Below are 18,440 nucleotides of genomic sequence, written 5' to 3' on the forward strand. Positions count from 1 at the left end.
TGTTTCTGCTGAAGAGAAATTCAAATTTAGAGTCATTTTGTTTCTTTGACACTTAGTCTTTCCACTCAATAGAGATTCAGTACCAATTGAAATAATGCGTTTTAACAACTACTAAATACAAATTGTACTAGTTAAAAATTGTTTTCAAAACAGCGTCTCCACTAAGTCAATAGAAAACATGAAATGTTTAAGTGCTAAAGATTCAAATGATTGACAATTGTATTAATTTTTTATCAGTTTTTTTTGTGCTCATTTTACAAAAGTGTCAATGTATCTATGTCGTTTTCTCCACAGCTATTTAAAAAAAAACATTTTTCTAGTCAATAAATGTAAAGCATAAACTGAAAACTAACTTGAATGTCATTGTCTACTCACAATCATGAACTGTCATAGGCTGTCACAGACAGAAAGTATGAAACTGTTTTAGGTATTCACAAAAAAGAAGGTATTAAACTGCTATCAGTATTCAAAGAAAGAAAGTATTACACTGTCTTAGGTATTCAAAGAAATAAAAGTGTTAAAAACGTGTCTCTCACATTCCGAGTCCAGCCTGCTGTAAGAAGTCTCAGAAGTCTCGTCACAAGTATCAGATAAAATAATTTCAACAATGAACACATCTAATCCCACAACACCAAGTAGTTCTTTCAAAAATGACTTGGTTCTGTTTTGTTTTTCTGAGTCGCAAGAGAACCAGTTCATCCAACTCTATAAAGTCTTCTTATGTTTCGTTAATCCAATATTAGCCTTGTTTGGACAAGCAATGAACATCTTGTGTATGGCTATATTGAAGAAATCTGGACTTGGAAAACCTTCAAACATACTCCTTTTTGCTCTTGCTTTGGCTGACAGTATGAATTTGATTCATGACTTGAATTTCGGTCATATTTTGAGGTTTTTTGGACCTGACAAATTTAAACCAGGTTATTGCACTTGGGAATACAATGCTCAACTCAATATGTTTCTTTACTTCTCTCAAGAAATCTGTTTATTTATTGGTTCCTGGGGACACAGCGTTAATGCCATTATTCCTATGATCATCACAGTAGAGAGAATGCTAGCCGTCTATTTTCCTGTAACTTTTAAAAAGATTGTTACAACCAAATCAGTGCTAGCAAGCTGTGCTGCGGCATTTCTCTTTTGGTTGCCATATTTTTTACTCACTCTGTTTTTTAATCGACTGGTTTACTTTCAAGTTTCGAAAGAGAAATACGTCTCTATTCCCTGGGCTACAGATGTGCTCATGAAAAATTACAGCTTCCTTTACATGTTTACTGCATATTTTATAGAAACCTTTCTCTCCTGGCTACCAATTTGTTTTATCACCATTGGTTGCCTACTTATAGCCATTAAAATAAAGTTGACAATGATGTCTCGAATTAAACTAACAGCAGGGAAACAGAAGCAACATTGGTCACCCCAAACTACTCGCACTTTGCTAGTCTCCTGTCTTATTTTTACCTTGGCACATACAGTGAATACATTAATATCACTTTCTGTCACGCTTGCATCAAGTACGCTCACGCCTACTTTGACCTACTTTCTCGTTTCGTTTTCGGAGTTTGTCAACTTGCTGCAGTGTTCCAGTAATTTCTTAGTTTACATAGCAACCAATAGAAAACTGTGGATAATCTTCCTTGAAATAATAAAACATAAAACATCAAAAAGAACACATGAAAAATACGATAAAGTTTTTGAAAAGTCCAGTTAAATAGACCGAGGAAATGTTGAGTTATGTTTGCCTGCCCCCAACAACACTTTTCAATTGTCGATTTTGCTCGGGAGGCTTTTCGTTTCTAGGATCAAAACTAGAAGTACCTTTTACCTTATATATCTATTGCATATTTCAATTCTCTTTTTCAATTTAACTAACATTATTAGGCTGTGAATTTAAGTGTAACTTATTGCGAAAAAAATTTAGCACAAAAATACGGGGAGTTTGGATCAAACCCGATAGAGGCTTTAAAAAGAAAAGACCTGAAACAAGCACATTTACAGTGCTTTATTTGGCGAGTCTTTAATCCAAGATTTGTGTATTTTCTTTAGGACTAGCTTGTTTCATGTACCAGGCATTTTCCGATAGGCTACACAATTTTTTTGGCTATGTTGCGCGGATACGTTTCGTTTTTTTTTTGGTTTAAAACTAGAATTAGTAAATTGAGTACCTTATTCCTTATATATCTTTTGCATTTTGCAATTCTAATTTACAATTAAACTGACATTATTGGGCTGTGAATTTAAGTGTACCTGATAGAGAAAAAAATTATGCACAAAAATACGGGTAGTTGGGATCAAACCCGATAGAGGCTATAAAAAGAAAAGACCAAAATTAAGCCTGTGAAACTACACATTTACAGTATTTTATTTGACGAGTCTTTTGAGGACTAACTTAATCAAGTACCCGGCATTTTCCGACACAAAAATAATTGTAGTAAAAAAATGTAAGTGATTTTTTAGTGTGTTACTTTAATCAATTGTGAATATTTGTTTGTTATGAATCCCACTGTCTATTTTGTGTCTGTTCTTAATGTTTTCTTGAGTCAAGGGGTCGTGTATCCCTGATTTCTCCTCGCAGCCGTTGTGACACATTGGTCCCAAAAAATGCTAAGCCTTTTAATATAAAAAAAAATCGCAAATCGCATGTGAATGTATGAATAAACATGAAGTTGTTAGAGATGAAGTCCATTAATGATAGTTGCGTTGAAAAAATTGATATTACACATGTCATGAGCATCTCATAATAGTCATGGATCTATAAAATCTAGTTGGAATCTGTAATCTATATAATCATATATATATATATATTTAGGTCGAATTCGAATCAAAGACTTACTATTGTAACAATAGAATCAGTAGCTTATAGGCTCAGATCTTCTTCTAGAGTATAAATTTAATTTGCACATGCTGTGAAAATAGAATTGAAGATACCGGTAATTATAATTTACTCTAGATTGTAACTAGATTGTAGTCTAGATCTGGAGTCTTAGACTTGATCTTGATTTTAGAGTAGATTTGTCTAGTATACTCTATTAGTATATTATAGGTCTTGGCGTTGAAAAGTAGATTTATAAGTAGAAGTATAATTAATATTGTATAGATAGTAGATCTACTGAGTCTGATCTAGACTAGCTATATAATTTTTCTAGATATATATCAGTGGCGTAGCTAGCTATGTGCGGGTATTGTGGGCCGCACGGGGCATCAAGTGATGAGGGGCATCAAACTGAGCACAAAATTTCTCAGTAAAAACTGCACACATTGTACATACATGAACAAACATTAACTATTGTATTTGATTCTAAACAAAATACTTTACCACTCTGTCAATATTATGGCCAATGCTTAAGATTGATAAGTCTGGCTGGCGATCACATTTCTAGCTTAGATGGAGAAATTGTCTTCTCTGGTTAAAATGGTTGACGGCAATGACCAAAGAGTCCTAAAGGTAAAAATCTGCTAATGAAATGAATCTTGGATATCATTCCTTTTTTCTTAAAGCAGAATCTGGCCCTCAATGGGCATTACGAACGAGTTGAAGAAGAATTGTAAAGACAAAATCTCTTAAGTAGGCGGATTGTTAGTTGCCATGCAGTCTTAATTTTCTCACCTATTTTGGATTCTTGGCCCCTGAATTAACTGAAATAAACGACGGGTAAGTCTACCTTCAAAAACAATGATCGTCAATACGAGACTGTTCACTTTAATGGAAAACATTAAAAACATCGATAGCTACTAGTCGGAAGGGCAACACTGAAGCCATTCTTACCTTCAGCGAAAGTATGTGCTCTGAGATCTGAGGATTAGTGCAGAATATCAAAGACGTATTGGCCACAATAAAAAGAAGCCAAGCCTAAAATGTGAACATTCTGTAGAAACACATAAGAACGAGCTACGGATTGGGGTTTATTTTTCCTTGGACGTGATAGTTCAAGAAATAATTACACGATATGATCATAACATGATGTGGTAGGTGAATATGAATATTGTCGCTATCCCAACTATTAAATCCTAAGATTGAAATCAATCTCGATGGTGCTCATAGCAACATTGACAAAAACAATTTTCGTCTGGAGTGAAAGAGGCGTCAACAGTTGTCGCAATTTCTTCAGAAGCCTTTGAAGTTCTCTAAACAAAGATCTGTTTGAAATCTTGAATTAAAAAAAATATATATATCAGCTAAAATGCCACTAGATTAGGGGTTCTCAACCTGTGGGTCGCGACCCCTTTGGGGCTCGAATGACCATTTGCCAGGGGTCGTCTAAGACCATCGGAAATTTTGTTTTTTCGTCAATTTTTCACTGAAATTATTTTTTTTTGTCATTTCCTACGTGTTGTAACACATTACCATAGATGGTATACAATTACAATCTAAAGTATAAAGTAAAGGGCAGATTACGACATTTCAGATAACTCATTAAACGATTGTGAAGCGTCAATTAAACGAAATAAAAATTATGGTAGACATAGTTAAAAACACAAACTTTTTACCAGACGATACAGAGGGCACTTTTAGTGAGTGTAACATCATTGCTTAAAGGTAGACATATTTTTCCATTGGTTGTTACTTCTTTTTTTCAAACGCTTTGTCCATTGCGGAATCAAAAATTATTTCAATGGTGAAGATTTGAGATTATTAATAGGAACTATTAATACGTCATCGTTTTCTAGTCCATGCTATTGAAGGTAATCTATTCATTACGGAACATCCCAGGATGTGGATCTTGAACCAAAGAAGGTTAGAAACAAAATATAATGACGATTTTTTTGCGGTCTGGTTTTATGAAGTCAGAGCAAACAGAGACGTCTAAGCTTTTGTAAAGAGGACACCCAGTAGTTTAGTTTTAAAGCTCACAGAGTCCAAAAATCTAAACTCAAAATCAAATCGGCAGCCGTTATCGCTTCTTGTTTGGTTTCTCTCTGAATGGACAGAGCTTTGAAATCTCACAACATTGACAAGAAGTTGAGATTACCAGCGGTCTAGACATTGTTTGAGTTATGAATGGAGCCGAATTCGTTACTAAATTTAGTGCAATTTTCTTATCTAATGAAACTTTTCCCATTGAGAATAGTTCTGCTGATATTATCTATCAGGTAATTCAGGCAATGATATCTTCTCCGCTGCCATTAATTAGCATCCAGCTTGATGAATTCAAAGACGTTGCAGCTTGTTAACAATTATTGGTTTACGTGATTTTCAAGACGAGTCTCTATTTTACAAACCTCTTGAAACAACCTCTACAGCACGTTATATATTTAATAAATTGGTTTGTGTTTGGGACACTATAAGATCTCTTTACAAATTATGTGGTACCTACACAGATGGTGCTTCAAGCACGCTTGGATGTCGGTTTTGATTTCAACGTTTTGCGACCAAGATAGCTCGTAATATTTATTTGTAGTATATTTATATATATATATAGAGACTCTATATAGAATAATCTAGATAGTAGATGTAGGCCTATTAGATCAAATAATTAGGCTAATAAACTTAAGTAAGGTAGAGCTAGATCTAGACTAGAGACAATTGAATCTCAAGATAGAATCTAGACTTCTCATATAGATACGATCTGAAATGGAGATCTAGATATAGTCTACTTCATGGGCATCCCCCAGGAGGGGGGGGGTGTCGGAGATTAGTGATTGATCTTTTGCTTTAATTTTGTTTATTTTAGGTGAAATTTTAATACTAAACCATCACTTGCCCTAGCACAGCCAAGGGGATTTGAGTTTAAAACCCCCTACTATGGGGGTTTTGAGTTGGAAACCATCTACCACGGGGTCTCAAGGGATTTTGAATTTGAAACCCCCTACCAGGGGGTTTTGAGTTTGAAAACCCCTACTAGGGGGTTTAAAGTTTAAAACCCCCCTACCAGTTTGAAACCCCTACCAAGGGGTTTTGAGCTCAAAACACCCTAAAAGTGGGTTTTGCATTTAAATCCCCCTATTTTATAAAACAAAAAAATGCAAACGACAATCCCCAAATTCCAAGAGCACATCTAAGGAAAATTTTGATTTTAAACCCCTCTCCAAAATTACGATAAACCCCTCTTCAATATAAAAAGCAAATCACACACTCAAAATTGTATGAGCGTAGCCAAAGGGGTTTTGAGTTTAAACCCCTCTACAGCTGGGTTTGAAGCTAAAAATACCTCTTTAATAAAAAAAAAGAAAATTACGCACTCAAAAAGCTATGAGCATAGCCAAAGGGGTTTTTAGTTTAAACCCCCCGCCAGCGGGGTTTGAAGCTAAAAAATAAATGTTCAAAATAAAAAAAAAATAATTTCGCAATCAAAATGCTATGAGCGTAGCCAAGCCTATTGAGTGTTTTAAGTTTAATTTCCCTTCAGAGGGGTTTGATGCTAAAAAATACACCTTCAATATATAATAAAAATCAAATTACACACTAAAATTCTTTGAGCGTAGCCAAGCCAATGGGGGGTTTTGAGTTTCAACCCCTCTCCTCCAGATGGCTTTTTTTTTAAAGCTTAAAACCCCTCTAGATAGTTTTGAGTTTAAAATCCCCCTACAGAGCGTTTTAAGGTTGAAAGCCTCTCTCTTCAATATTATTTCTAAAGCAAACTACAGTCACCAAATTCTATGACGTAGCTAAAAGTGGTTTTGAATTTAAAAAAAAACAAACAAACTCCAGATATATTTTAGTTTAAAACCCCCGAACAGATGATTTTGACTATAAAACTTCTCTTTTCAATATAACATGTCAAGTAAAATAGTCACCTAATTCCAAGATCGTAGTCAAGAGAAGTTACACATGTCTACCAGTGGCTGAGCCCCATTAATAAAGTGAAATGAAATTGAAAAGCACCAAATGTGGCTCTACAAAGATGGCTAAGTCTGATTTTAGGAGTCAGTTATAGAGATCGGGTCTAAATCAAGGATATTCTATGACGAAATGGAGTCGACCCCTTAGTAAGGTTGTGACAGAGCGTCGCATGAGGTTTGCGGGACATGTTCTCCGACAAAATGAATTACGCATAACAACCTACTACAACTTGGCGCCACACTTTCATGGAGGTCCTCAGAGCAGGTGGGAAGAGGCTTCAGACATTGCCAGTGACAGATTTTTGTGGAAACAGCTTGCCAGCAAATGCGTCGAACTGCGCGGGAGGGTCTATCAGTAAGAATAGCACATTAGGTTTTTGAAATAAAACTTTTTAATAGCAAAATAAGGCACTGTAGGTACCTCAGAATATGCATTTAGTTGGCTTTAAATACCAGAAATAGTGCTTGACGGTGGGGCTACGCCCCGCACTGGGGGAACTCTCAGCGCTCCCCCAGACTCTTGCTGTCAAGGGCGAGGAGTCTACAATTTTTTTACTAACTCCAGGAAGAACCTATTCTAGGGCAAAATAAACGTCTTCCAAAAGAATAAAGGGTCATAGAGATTAATTATGTACACACACACACACATCCATCCATCCAAACATATACACACACATATATATATATATATATATATATATAAAAAATCTTCGGGGGGGGGGGGCAGAAAAAATTACCCCCAAACCCCCCCCCCCCCGAAAAAAAATCCTGGCTACGCCCATGGTCTACTTAATAACAATGTCATTGATTCCAAAGATTAATGATGAGTGAAGTGTTAATTTACTATTTATTTGAATGTTTCACGAATCATATGTGTCCATGTGATGATATGACTACACCTACGGTATACGCCGAACAGTGAATGGCGTTTACGGTAGGTGTATACGCAGAATCTATTGCGAATTGACGGCTTTCGTAAGTTTGTCTGCTGTGTTGTACGAGTTGCCAGGGCCGGTCCTAAGCCACTGCAACCTATGCGGCCGCAGTGGGCACCTCAATTTCATACGCCCCGCGCGAATTCTAGTTGTAAATTATTAAATTAATCCATTTAAACGTGTTATTAAAGGGTACCTGGAATTCAACTCAAATTGCAAAATATACACAAAAAAAGTCATGAAAATTTCCTTAAATTATAAAAAATCATTCGAAAACTAATATCCTTAAAAACAGACAAATTTGTAATTTCGGGGTGTTATTGCATTTGGAAAACGCCAATCCTACTTGCGATAAAAAAAAAAAGGGCATTGTCAGCTTTCATTTAATAAAAATGTAATAATAAGGGGAATTTCAACCTAAACAAGAAGATAAAATATTTAATTTACTTTATAAGTCACTGACATACAAATATAGATCTAAATCTATCTCGACCTCTTAAAAAACAAATAAATGCGATTTTTTGCTTGTTGATAGTAAATCTAAAAGGCAGATCTGTATGTTTATTGACTTTTTGTTGGAAAACTATTATCGACTGTGGATAGCTCGTAAAGTTAAATTGACAGTGATTTTGTACGTAGTAAATAATGAATAAAATGCAAAGACAAACTTATTTTCTAATACACTCTTAATTTTCACGTTTTTTCCTTATCCCTAGACTGGGCCCCGCGCAATCCGTTTTGCATAGGGCCCCTCAATCTGTAGGACAGGCCCTGCGAGTTTTAGAACAATAGATCTATTCCACTTAATTTACTAACATAAATCTACTAATCTCATCTAAAATAATATGTAGGTCTAGATCAGTGATTCCCAAAGTGGTCTATATAGAACCCCAGGGGTCTATGAAGAGTTTCAAGGGGTCTACGAGGGATCTATTTTTTTCTACATGTATCAAAAAGAAATGTAGATTATACAGCATTGGTTATTTAAAGTTGGGATTCATTTCTTTTGTCAAACAAGCGGTTGACAAGTGCCCTTTTTATGACGATATGAAACTAATTGCGACGGAGGATCATTTGAGACGTGCCACCCTGACAAAAACATAAAGGTTAGAAAAACTTTCCAACTCTCAAAGATTAAGTTCTGAATAGACCCACAAAATCTCTCTTCAACGTCATATAGAGAAGATGATGGTTTGTGAGCGTCTTAAAAGATCTCTTTATAGCCAAATACAGAAAACACTATAAATAAAACATTGATTTAACCAGCTGTTAAAGTAGTTTTAAAAAATGTTTTACACAAATGTACATCTGATATTATTTTAAACACATTTCTTTAAGCAACAATACAGTAGGCACATTGGAGGTATGAGTTATAACAAAAGCCTTATGTCAGTGATGCCCAAAATACGGCCCGCGGGCCACATCCGGCCCGCGAAGTGGTTTCATCCGGCCCGCCAAAACGTCGGCACAAAGTGTAGAGAACTCCCCTCCGCCTCAACAAAAAAAAAAAGGTTGAAAATGTGTCTTTACCCTCACTATTTCTCTGATCGATTGGTACCAGGAAAAGGTGAACGGATTTTTACTTTTTTTTTTGTGAGACATGATCATAAGCCAATATGTTTGTTTTATAAAGAAAGTGTAACTGTTTAAAAACAGCAACATATAAACGGCATTATGAAACAAATATGGCGGCATTCTTGATTTGATCTACGAATAATAGATTGTAAAGCTACGGATACTAGATCCACGGGTTTCTCATCAAATAGTTTCAGGTTTAATTTCATTTCTTTTTTTTTTTTTTTTAACTTTTTCGTTGATGTGGCCCGCGACACGAGTGTTGGAAATTGAAATGGCCCGCAGGTCGACTAAGGCTGGGCGTCACTGCCTTATGTAATTCTTTGCAAACAACATATACAGTTTGGGATCAACGACCTCGCAGGCTCTGACAGGGTATGGCTCTGTGTGCTGCATACTGCCTAAGGTCCTCGGCTCCTCATTTATTCCTCGGGGTTGACCCACGAAACAGTGCCCATGTTTGGGTATATCTGCAAGGCAGCAGAAGTTTGATTTCAGCCCCCCCCCCCGCTAGGTGGGTTGTAAGCCTAAGCTAATGAGTCCATCCTGCCCAAGCTTACTGTTTTAGATCCCAGTTACTTCGCCCCTTCTCCTGTTTCAGTTCCGGAGACCCAATATTTGAGCCAGACGTGAAAGATGAAGATATACATAAGAAACTGCTCTTAACGAAAACTTTTACAGTGATACTTAAGGCCTATTAATTAATATTTAATGTTTGAAGGACTTCTTCAAAGAACAACAAATTCCTACATGAAACACAATATCCGTAGCAACGGATGAAGAACCTGCAAAAAAAAAAAAAAAACACCCCCCCCCACACACACACACACAAATTTCCAGTGTGTTTGGTGGTTCCAGTAATACATATCAATTGTTATTTTAATTGGTATAAATTTGAATTTTATCAATAAAAAAGATTGATCGCTCTAACTTACAAAGTAGCTTTAAATTACTTATATATACTCTTTGACTCACTACAGTTAGAAATTATTCTAACGCTCGTAGTCCAAGGCGCCAAAGGGACAAGCCCTTTTAGGTGACTAATCATTTATATCTAGATTAATTATAATCACCTGACTAGATCAAGGTCTAGAGAAGACGAGTAGTAGCCTAGAGTAGTAGTCACTAGTAGCAATATTCGTTAGTCGTAGATTGACTCTGAGCATGGGTGTAGCCAGGAGGGGGGGGGTTGGGGTTCAACCCCCCCTTCCGAAATGAAATCCCCCCCCCCCCCGCAGGGGGGTGGATCGGAAATTAGTGACTGATTTTTTTTTATTTGATTTTGTTGTTTTTGTTGTTGTTTTTTTTTTTTAGAGATTTTAATACTAAACCACCAACACCAATTGCCGCAGCGCAGCCAATGAAGTTTTGAGTTTAAAACCCCCTACCACAGTGGCGTAGCATCCATGGCGCGAAGGGGCTCAATGAACCCGGGCCCACGACTATTTAGGGACCCACACCCGATGGTGTAAGAACCATGGGACCAGGGTCGGATTTTACCTCTATGCAACATAAGCTCTAGCTTAGGGCCTCCAAGAAATATTTAGTAGTTACATACAATATCTTGACTTATATGGGGTCATATATCTCAAATAGCTTAAGGTCTTTTCAGCTCTAAATACGACACTGCATGGGGCGTAGGGGTTCTTATCACCTGGTTCCCCCATGACTAATGACCAATTGTGGCCTACCCTGCACTGCAATTTGTAAAAAAAAATATTTAAACAATTAAAAATTTTCCTTAAACTATCCTGCACGTCATCTCAACTTTTACATTAACTTTAAAACATTAACCGTGTTTTCAACTGGAGCAGGGGTGGGCAAATTACGCCCGCGGGCCACATGCGGCCCGCCGAAGTGCTTTATGCTTTAATTGTAAATATCTTTAATTTATTAAAACTTTTGATTCTTATCAATTACAATGAAGAGGCTAAAGAAACAATGTCTCTAAACGTCATTCTAAAAAGTTTAAAGTAAACGAAGATTATTTTAAATGGCAATAATTCGAAAAATTCAGTCAAAGACACAAGTTCACGCCAGTATTTATTGAATGCTATGAAGAACTGTGTTAAAAGAGTTGGGTTGGCTTGTATGAGATGGCAAGGGTAACAACTTATGGAGCCCATACTTAGCCTGAGCAAAAGAGGCTATTGATAAAATAAAGAACAATTTCCCAATCATAAACTAATAACAGGAAAGTTGCATAAAGCTGCATTTAATATCAAGTTAAAAGATCACAAAACAGAAAAAAAAAGTTTTGGCATAGGGCCGGCCTTAGGCTTATGCGAACTATACAGCTGCCTGAGGGGGGGGGGGCTCGTACAAGACTTTCTGTTCTATCAAATTTATAAGCGAAACTAATCCTCACTGTTATCGTTTTAGTACACTAGCTTTTTTTAATAAATTGCATACTCTTAGTTTTGTCGAGGTTAATTTTTATTTTTTTTTATTTTATTTGTCGCTACCAAATTCACTTTGTAGAGGGCCTCCAATTATCTAAGGCTATTCCGAAAAGTAATTGAAGATTTGGAAACAAAACATTCCGATGTTCGGTAATAGTAGTATCCACTGGCCTAGCATTAGAATAATATGGAATCTCAATGAATAAATTGTTAGGTTTTTTTGAAGGACATTGACTGTGACTTTGTTACTAATATTTCTAATGAAGAGTTGAAGACAGACTTCATGTTTATCGTTGGAATCATTGCAACATGTTATTTGCACATGAAATGTATGTGCATCTTAAATCTTTTCAAACAAAGCTATTCCATTTCTTGAGGCCAGCAAGTGAAATTAGACTTTCTCATTTTCATTGGTGAAAGAAAACTATTTCTAGTGAAAAGGTTGAAAAGTACAAGACTTATTTGGATTCCTTGATTGTGGAATTTGAAAGCAAAGAGGTCAAGAACTTGAAACCAGTTTTCGATACCCTACGCTTACCATCTAGTGCAGAAGCTGATTTAGCTCCAGAGGAAATACCTCCAAGTAAATTATGATCTGAAAAAGAAGTTCCAGCCAGTTTTTTCGCTGGAGTTTAAAAAAAAACATTTGCAGTTAAACTTTCACATTACTTGGAACCACATTCATCTGCGAACAAACTTTTTTTTGTTTGAAAATTATCAAGTGTTAGAACAGATCGATGATGATTGACTGTTAATTGACAGAGGTCACAAGAAAAAGAACAACTAGTTGGCTAGTTCCAAGATTCCCGAAAATTATGCACGAGAGTAAACAGGTATAAACTTTGAGCAGGTGGGAAGAGGCTTCAGACATTGCCAGCGACAGATTTTTGTAAAAACAGCTTGCCGCCCAATGCGCCAAACGGCGCCTGAGTATCTAAGTAAGAAAGAATAGCAGATTAGGTTTTTGAAATAAAACTTTTTAATAGCAGGATAATGCAGTAAAGATACCTCAGAATATACATTTTGTTGGCTTTCAATACTGGAAATAGCGCATTGCGGCGGGGCTCAGCCCCGCGCTTCGGGAGATCCCAGAGCTCCTCTAGACACCTATGTATATATTAGCTATAGATCTATACAGGGCCGCCGCCACCTATTGAGCAATGTGTGCATTGCACGCAGGAGGCCGAATGTTAGGGGGCGGCCAAATCATTATTCCAAGATTACCTTTATTGTTTAAAATTTCTAGTTTAACACAAAAAAATTACTAAAATATTTTAAGATTTAACAGAAATTCTAATTATTCCAATATCCTTAAGAAAAATATTTAAAAAAAGAAAACGATATTTGTATATGAGAAGCTATTTTGGAAACATTTAATAAGAAAAAATGGAGTGGCGCTTAAGGAATTCCCCCAAGGTTTTTTCTTTAAGCGCCTACATATTTCTGATCTTGAATTTTCGCGGGTTATCTGTAATATTTGTTTCGGATGACGCTTACAGAAGCAGATCAGTCAAAACATTTTTTTTCTTAGTATCTACTTACTACATATAAATATAAGTAAGTAGATCTTATAATTAAAAATTAATTGTTAAAAAAAAATTACTTTTATGTTAAATGGCGTAGAATATTTTTGGGTCATCATAGATGTAGATCTAACCTAACGACCGACCAACAACAAGGAGGGGGGGGGGGGAGAGGGCGGCGAAAAAAATGTTTTATTTTCATTGTAGTTATTAAACCGTGTCTGAATATTACCAATATTTACAAATTAAAATATCTTAAGTAAAAGACTTTGTTTCATCTTTTAATAAGACCTTGTCAAATGTAGACCGTTTTTGCGAGATGCGTATGCATCAATATGGGTTAAAACTTTTTTGAAGAAAACATTTCAAAACGTCACCGCTAGTGTGATTCTTCTGGATTTTCCTATCTGAGATTAATCAAATTTCTTCCGACTATTGCACTTCATTATAGGGACAATTTTGTGTGTGTGAAGAAGATGATCTTAAAAAAGATCACGCCCATTACAGACGTCCGTGCGCTGTATATATATATATGACCCTCGAATAATACTATTGACCAGGGCTGCCTCTTTATTACTAGATTTTTTTGTACTAGAATTAATAGTGCGTTCAAAAAGAAAACTCATTAATGTTGGCCTTTTTTTCTATATTCTTTCTTCTTATTACGAGAAAAAGGTGTAAATGCTTGGAGAACAAATTTCTGAAGCTAAAAACCCCAGAATACGCTCAGCGCAGGGGCCCGGCAGGAAATCAGACCGACTGGAGCGGAAACCCGCCTATCGATTAATTCTGTCTCGAGAAAGAACTTTTTACACGCTTAAAAATTATGTAGGCAACACTATATAAAAAAAAAAAAAAGGCTCGTTTTACATCGCTCCACTTGGTCACCAACTTCTTAAGGGGACTCGAACGAAAATTTTCACCACCCCGAAATGTTTGAGAAACACTGCCTTAAAAAGTTTTATTTCAAGTCATTGTATAAGTGACTTTGGATTATTTTTTCTATCGATTCAAGAAAAATATTCAGCGATGAGTTGGATAAATTATGTAGGCACCTCGCGTATGTCAGATGATTGTGAACACAATGCACATCTGTCCAAAATACAATCATTATAATCTGTGAATATGTAAAAAAAAATCTCTTGAAAAGAAAACAACAGATGCAACACATTAAAGAATGCATGATTTTGAACAGCAGCCTTAGCAATCCTTGATAGAACGAATTATTATCGGCACTATTATCGTTTTTAAAAGATCCACAAATAGTTCATTGAACACAAACAAAAGAGTATTTGTATCAATTAATACAGGCTATTTCAAAATTTCAGTGAAATAGACAAATTGTATAAGCACACAAATAGGTCTACTTTAAAAAAACATTAGATTCTACACCAGATATGTCTCATACCGAACTAATCACTATTAGTATTGCTACTGGTTCTTATACATCTCGTGTTGCAATACATGAACATTTTCTGGGGTTTCGCCCATTTACAGACACAACTGGAGAAGGAATTTGTAACGTCGCGACAGAAAAAATACAAAATAGGAAATAAAACTTGAGGGATACGACAACGGCGTGAATATGAAAGGAAATAAAGAAGGAAAATTCTATAAAACATGGATTTAAATCAACGGGTGCTTTTGGTCCAGCTTAATTGTAATACATTTCTTTTGCTAGAAAAAAAGGGAGGCGCCATTTTTAAATTTAGCACGCAGGCGGCCACAACCCTAGCGGCGGCCTGGATCTACATATGTGATGTCACTGCATACACTTATAAAGAACTAAATCTAGTAGTTTAACAGTACCTATTATATTCTCCTTGATATAGACTAGACTATTTATAGACTATTTATAGTACAACAAATGCTGCCTGGTTGTGCAGTATGCATTAATTGTATGCTGGTCTGTCGTTTGGACTTATCAATGGTCCCGGGCTCAAACCCTACCCACTCCCATCCCCTATTGTCCTGTAAAGTAAATTATCTTCAACTTTGAAAGAACATTCAAAACATGTAAAACATTTTACAAACAAACTATTAGATTTAGATCTAATCTTAATTGAGCGAAAATATAAATTATAAACTTATCATAAGGTGATCCATTATTTCTTAGCTCTAATAATATCAATTAAGACCTTAATTTTCAATTTTATATCTGAGAAATTGAGGTTTACTCTTGTAACAGATAGATCTTGATCCAAACTGGTTAAGCAATGATATGTATTACTATATTACATTTTATATACAACTCAATAAGTTGTTGTTTTTTTAATCTCTAACAGATTTTCAACAAAAAAAAAAATTAATATATGTTTGAAATGGACAAATGCAATTAGAAAAAGAAGAAAAAGAGAACCCTGAAGAATATGATGTTTCTCACAGTACAGTTTTACATGAAAGGCATAAACTAAATCCAATGGTAGGTACCAGCTATCCCTCTTTTAAATAAACAAATTTTATAATATTTTTAACAGGATTTTTTAAAATATGTTTTACTTTATGACAGTTGTCTAATTAGATATATTTTCCTGTCAGACTGATTAACAGTAGACATGATTATCTTTTTGTCACAGACAAAATATTTTTTTCTTTTTCTAGATTGACAATCTTGAGCCTAAGATATTAAACACAAGTGAGGTAGCTCTACTGCTGAAGACAGGAGATAAACATATTTGCAATTTTAAAAAAATACAATTCAATTTACAGAGCATAGTCTAGAATTTGAATTGAAACAAAGACTTGAACTTAGGCTGCATACATGTGAGCAATTAAAAAAAAAGATATTTAAATCATTGAGATAAATGAAAAAAAAAAGAGCTGTCTCAGCCCAGCTTATTGTACACAGCACAAAGCTCAAAATTGGAACCAGTGAAATCTGCCCATGTGGAGTATCGCCAGAGAATGCCGACCACGTCCTCCAAAACTGATTTCTTTAGCAAGAGGCCCCAAAACACCCCAATAGAAAGAAAACTATATGGAGAGCTCCCTGATTTGGAAACCACTACGCAGTTCATCTCATGTATTGGTCTAGTCATATGAACGCTCCAACATAACAATAAGAACGAAGAAGAAGAATTGAGATAAATGGAAAAAAAATGAGCAGTCTCAGCCCAGCTTATTGTACACAGCACACCACTGTGCTGACACTGATCCGTGCACCGCACAAAATTTAAAAATTCCACTCAGCCATCCATGGTATCTTAGAAATTGAGCCGCATATTGGAATCAATGGTTAATCATGAAAGTCTGTGGCGACTTCAAATCATCGTTAATGAGGCATGCCATTATGTGAGGACTCACTGTATTCCTTAAATAACTTAATAATAAACTTGCACCAGTGTTTAAAATACTTTTTGAAGCTTCATTAGTTAAGGATGAGTTACCAAGTGACTGGAACTGTCACTCCCCTATATAAAAACGAAGATATCATTCAATAAACGTTAATACCATAGCTTGTTAAAAATATTAAAATACGTTGGCTTTAGTGGACTCTGGCTGGATTTCTTGATAGTGAAAGAAAAAAAACTGCAATAATAAATAGCTCCAAATTTTAAAGCTATAATAGTGCAATAATAAATATTTGAAATTAAAAATAGTTAAAATTAACTTTAATTAAATTTTGTAAAAGAAAAATATTTTACACCATTTTACAAAAGGTGTTAGTAGTGAATATTACTTGACATTAATTTTTCAATTTAAATACATATTTAATATTCTGTGACTATACTATAGGACATTAAGAAGGTATCTGTCTTTCCTTTTTTGATTTGCTCAGGAGATGACCCGAAATGATGCCTCTCCAGGAATCTAACAAAGACATGATGGAAGCATTATAAAAGCTAGTGACAGTCCACAAATGTATTCTTACATGGCTTGAATGTTACATGTTATGTTGAGAAAGCAAATTAATTATGATGTAAAAAGGAAAAAAAAGTAAAATTCCCCTTTCAGACCTTGCGATGTATTAGTCAGATGATGTAGTTATTATCTGTTGTTGTTTTTTGCACACAGTTACCAAGGGAGTCATGTGGCCAGCACAATGACCAACTTCCTTTGTTATTCCCCGACTAATGTAAGGTACCCATTAGAGCTGGCTGAACTCAGTTAGATCCTAAAGATCCCAGTCTTCGCCAGGATTCAAACCCAGGACCTCCTATTCAAAAGCCAAGCGCTTTAACACTCAGTGTCAAGACCTTCTTCCACTAATATATGTATGTGTCATGCTAAATGTACCCAAGTCCTGGACAATACCATAATGACACGTACAATGACAAAATAAGATTCAGAATGTCACTTTACCGACATATAACATGTTTAATTACATTATTTTCACTATAATACAGAAAAATAGTTAGAGTCTACACTTAGACTATATATATCCAAAAAGTCCAACTGTCCTGGACTAGGAACAAAAACACACTGCCTTATCATGAGTTACATTGTTCAACAAAACATCTCACCAAATAAAAACAACCCAAAACAATAACAGTTTTGAAATCAACCACCTGAATTGCCCCCCTTCTCCTCTACAGTAAACAGGAGACCCAGGCTGACCAGAACTCAGTCCTGACACTCAGCTACTGCACCTCCTATTTCTAATGCAAAGAACAAAAATTATTTAAGACATTTCGTGTGTGTCTTAGAAAATATTTTTTCTAATTGCCTATTCTTCCTTATGGGAGAATATTTCAATATAAAGACTAAAGCATTATTAATATTTGGTAGTGTTAATTTATGCTTACAAAAAGGCATTGAAGTGAGAAAGAGTGTGAGTCAATGAAATATTAAAATGATTGTCAAGTTTCCTGTATTAAATAATACTTAAATTACTTTTATAGTAGTTAGAAGACTATGTAATGTTAAAATGTAGTTTGTTATAATTATAAATCATTGTGTTATATTGAACAAAAAAAAAGAAGTTATTTTGTAATATTACAGATAATTTTAGGTCTTTCTTGTAGCAAATATACTGCACTTTTATCATTTCTTCAGTATATTATGTCATTTATTGAATGATATTAAAGAACTTCCAAATAATTATGTCTTAATATAATTCTTTACTTTTTTATATCAGTAATAACAATAATAATCTCAATTGTCAGGGAGGAAATGCATTTACATTTAATATGTTAGAAAAAATATTTATATATGAAAGTCCCATAAAAAAAGAGCCACCTTACACTATATTCTAAACAAGGTTACAAAGACAGTTTGTGTGGAAACAC

At 35.1% G+C, this 18,440-nt stretch overlaps 1 long non-coding RNA gene across 3 annotated transcripts in view; it reads left to right on the top strand.

The window, feature by feature from the left end:
* Positions 1-18,240, top strand: part of LOC129923934 (uncharacterized) — a 30,598-nt gene extending 12,358 nt beyond the window's left edge. For all 3 annotated transcript variants that reach the window (XR_008775888.1, XR_008775889.1, XR_008775890.1), the window contains exons 3-4: positions 15,498-15,634; positions 15,814-18,240. This is a non-coding gene — a long non-coding RNA (uncharacterized LOC129923934). The remainder of the gene's footprint in view (positions 1-15,497; positions 15,635-15,813) is intronic.
* Positions 18,241-18,440: the final 200 nt, after the last annotated feature.

This window comes from Biomphalaria glabrata, chromosome 18, assembly GCF_947242115.1.
Source record: "Biomphalaria glabrata chromosome 18, xgBioGlab47.1, whole genome shotgun sequence".
NCBI classification, from domain to species: domain Eukaryota; kingdom Metazoa; phylum Mollusca; class Gastropoda; family Planorbidae; genus Biomphalaria; species Biomphalaria glabrata.